Source organism: Penaeus chinensis, chromosome 20 (genome assembly GCF_019202785.1).
Source record: "Penaeus chinensis breed Huanghai No. 1 chromosome 20, ASM1920278v2, whole genome shotgun sequence".
NCBI lineage: Eukaryota > Metazoa > Arthropoda > Malacostraca > Decapoda > Penaeidae > Penaeus > Penaeus chinensis.
In genome coordinates this window covers 6,868,678-6,873,320 of record NC_061838.1, presented here as the reverse complement: position 1 = coordinate 6,873,320, position 4,643 = coordinate 6,868,678, and positions in this window count along the sequence as shown.

Genomic DNA, 4,643 nt, shown 5'->3' with positions numbered 1-4,643 from the left:
AGACAAATGCTTAAAAGTGTAGGACTGATAGAGTAAAGGACTAAAATTGATGAGGTATTGTCTAGCTCTTAATATTTCAGTATTCAACCATCAATATTGAAGCTTGGCTATATGTGTGTGTGTGGATGGCATACATATATAATGTATGTGCATACTGTGTAAGAGAGAGAGAAGGAAGAAGGTTAAGGGCAAAAGAAAGAGAGATATAAAAGGATAAGGTAAACAGAGAGGAGTGATAACGAGTGAGATAAAGAGAGAGAGAGAGAGAGAGAGAGAGAGAGAGAGAGAGAGAGAGAGAGAGAGAGAGAGAGAGAGAGATAGAGAGAGAGAGAGAGAGAGAGAGAGAGAGAGAGAGAGAGAGCGAAAGACAGGCAGACAGACAGACAGGACAGAAAGAGAGAGAGAGAGAGAGAGAGAGAGAGAGAGAGAGAGAGAGAGAGAGAGAGAGAGAGAGAGAGAGAGAGAGAGAGAGAGAGAGAGATAGTCAGTGTACAACCTTTAACAACAAAAGCAGCCTCCTCAACCGACCAGCACTTTCAGAAAAATTCTTTCCGAGTCCTGGGAATAAAGTCTAGGCGTAAAATTTGGTCATCATTCTTCTCGACTCTCATTAAAGTATGAACTTCAGCCTGTATAATGTAGACATTGTATAATAATAATTAATTGATAATAATCATAATGATGATAATAATGATGATGATAATATTAGTACACACACACACACACACACACACACACACACACACACACACACACACACACACACACATATATATATATATATATATATATATATATATACATATATACACATATATGTATATATATATATATATATATATATATATATATATATATATATACATATATACACATATATGTATATGTATATATATATATATATATATATATATATATATATATATATATATATATATATATATATGAGTGTGTGTGTGTATACATGTATAGTCAATGTGTGTGCATTCGAACAGAGAGCGATATAGAGAGAGCAGCTTTCAATACTGAATGCCGAATACTGAAATATTAAAAGCTAGACGTTGCCTTACCCCAGCGCAATTTGCTATTCTATCAAATTTATTTCTATGATATTAAAACTTTTCTGCATTAATAGTTTGATTCGCCGTAGAAGTATACTAACATCAACGCCTTTTGTTATAAACTGTAAGTCCCGCCTATTCGTGCTTCTCAGTCATTCAATGTAACGGCTAGTCGAGGGAGGGAAGGGGAGAGAGGGAGATAGAAAAGGAAATAAGGAAGAGAGGAGAAATACAGAGTGAACATATAAACATAGCACCCTAGAAAATAGAACACGTCATTGCATCACCACAGGTCTCCTTGCAATACCGAAAAAATCTTGCAAGTGGGGGACTGTGCCGTACACTTCAGTTTCCTTTGGCGTGGTCCACGAGCTTCCTCTGTTGTCGGAAACCTCTTCAGGCTCCCTGTGCTTAGAGTCGAGGACGTGACACTCAGGGTAACGACTGAATGTCAGAGGATGAAAAATGAACAATAATCTCAAGGGTCGAATTAATGAACTCTGGATATTACTTCAAAGTGACTATACTGAGTAGACTTTATTTATCTGTCTAACCAGGCCAGAGATGCACTATAGGAGAATATAGTGCAAAGCGATAATTATTTTATCTTTCGATATATCCAGTTTATAATCTGTAAGTCAGCGCTTCGTACGGGCGAGGGAATGGGGGAGCGGAGAGAGTGAATATATGAGCATTCCACTCCAGACTATGAAACGCAACATTGCATCGCCACGGGTCTTCTCTCCGCAACGCCGAACAATTCATGCAAGCGACGGCTTTGTCTAATAGGAGCACAAGCTCAAGGTCGTGAATCCCAGGTTAATGGTGGGGAGTTAGCGGTTGCAACATTGAATGATACTCTCAAGTGTTGACGTAAATATGGGAAAGGTAATGAAAATGTTCTGCCTGGGTGAGACATCAATTTGGACTCTCCTTTAATGTGATTAAACTGCCTGAGCTTCGGATTTTACTTAAACACAAAAAAAAAAAAAAAGAACTCTGGACTTATATGTAAATACACTGCTTGACGAGAAAATGAGATGATATCACTACTGTAACCGGTATGCTTTCTGCGTAAATATCTTGTTTGTATAGTAAAAAAAAAGAGAGAAAAGAAAAAAAAATATATACAGTATACTGTAAGGTTTTTTCCTGTGCTTTCGTTTCACAGTCTACAACGATAATATATCAAAATAACAACTTAATAGAAAATACATTTAAAATATTCTTCCCTGTATCTAATAGTCAGTCTCATGTTCGTCCTTGCAGCTGTAAGCTTTGGCACCATAACTGACCGACGGACTTGTTATTCTATTTATATTGGTTAATATTACTAACACAATGAGCGTCAATAAATTAAAAATGGGAAAACAAGTGTTAAATATCCTTAACTTTTACTTTTGTGTGTGTGTGTGTGTGTGTGTGTGTTTGTGTGTGTGTGTGTGTGTGTGTGTGTGTGTGTGTGTATGTGTGTGTGTGTGTGTGTGTGTGTGTGTGTGTGTGTGTGTGTGTGTGTGTTTGTGTGTGTGTGTGTGTGTGTGTGTGTGTGTGTGTGTGTGTGTGTATGTGTGTGTGTGTGTGTGTTTGTGTGTGTGTGTGTCTGTGTGTGTGTCTGTGTCTGTGTGTGTGTGTGTGTGTGTGTGTGTGTGTGTGTATGTGTGTGTGTGTGTATGTGTGTGTGTGTGTTTGTGTGTGTGTGTGTATGTGTTTGTGTTTGTGTGTGTGTGTACATAGCTAGCAGTCACATTTTTTTTATACTTTTATTATACTCGTCGTGCGGGAGGTATTGCATGAGTATGGGTGCTTTATCACCGCGTTCTTTAGTTGGTATGTGTCCAGGGTAATCTTTACACTATCCTACTGAAATAAATTGGTTACATTACTCAAAATCAGAATGTGACCAGCTGTGGATTCTTTTATTTGTTTTCTTAAGACTCTCCGGCGACCCCTAGAAAAAAAATCATCGCGACCCTCATCTTGGACGCGACGTCATATAACGTCACCCGCCCTTCTCAGCGAAGACGTCATACTACACCGGCGCCCCTCCGATAAGGACGCAATATTACGCCACCCGCCGTTCCCGATAAGGACGTAATATTACGTTAACCGCTGTTCAGAGGTTACCCTGGGTCACTTCCCCGCTTTTGAAAAAAAAACTCCGTAAACAAGCACATTTTTCCGAGAGCAGTAAACACACGGGGACTGCGTTAATGGGAACAGAAGCGTGCAAGCCTGTGCTTTTATTAGGCACGGCTACCGCTTGCATAAATACTTTGGTGTTGCAGAGAGAAGGCCTGTGGAGATGCATTTTTACATTTCATATTCCGGAGGGGAACTGTAGATTGCCACAGAAGGCATACATACTGATTCACCCATAGCAAAATTACCGTTCTCAAATTAATGATAGTATAAGAACATTCAGTTTTGAAAGCTAATATCTCTTTCTCTCACTTTCTATATCTTCATCATCCCCTCCCCCCTCTGTTTCTGTAATGTATATTTTGGTCTGAAATATACACTACAGTTGTGGTGGAAAATAATCAGTAACACAAGCAGAATGTTCGAAGGCTCCCCAAGGTCACCAGAAGAAGACACCTTTCTTCTACCACTCACCCCCCCCCCCCATCAAAGTTCCTTGCCTTCGGGGCCTCGGGCGTCGGGGGCCGTTAAAGATAAGGACGTACTATTGCGTAAATTAAATCCAGCATGGGTCTTTGCCTGTTACGCCACTGATCTCTAATCTATGGTTGTTGAAAGTTTTGCAACCAGTCTCACTGACTGGTTCCCATCTTTCCCCAACCACTGTGTGTGTGTGTGTGTGTATGTGTGTGTGTGTGTGTGTGTGTGTGTGTGTGTGTGTGTGTGAGAGAGAGAGAGAGAGAGAGAGAGAGAGAGAGAGAGAGAGAGAGAGAGAGAGAGAGAGAGAGAGAGAGAGAGAGAGAGATTGAGAGATTATGTAAGGGATCACTACATTATTTACTAAAGCACTGTTAGGAGTATCCTATTATTCCTGCTCATAAAATCTGACTATTAATCTTTTTTATCTTTTTAGTTTTACATACACGCTACCTCTATGACGCCAAGGGCCCAAGTACAAGCCTTCCCTTCTCACGCTGATAACTTGTCAGCCATATACGTATCTACAAGCGATGAGATAGCGTTTTCGCACTAGTGGGCCTAATATATTTTCTACATCGGTGTTTTTTCTGTATCTTTTATACGTTCTATCATATAAGGACCATATCTTTTGATAGATCTACAGCAGAAAACAAAACCAAAGCTAAATGTTTACCATTCGAATTTAGGACTTCGTATGTATATCTCTAGAGAATAGTGTTAATATCAATTAAGTTAGTAAATAAATAAAGAAAGATAAATAATATTCAACGCGTCTCTGATTTTATTATATAAAAAAACAAAAACAAGTTTATTAAGACATGATAATAAAAAAACATGCCAATTCAAGCAATCGCTTCTCTGTTTCAGTGAACATGGCAACAAATTATTTACAAAGCTCTCATGGAAGGTCCTAAACGTATTTGCATTTTTTTGTATTGTCAGTGTTAGTGAGACGAAGGAGGT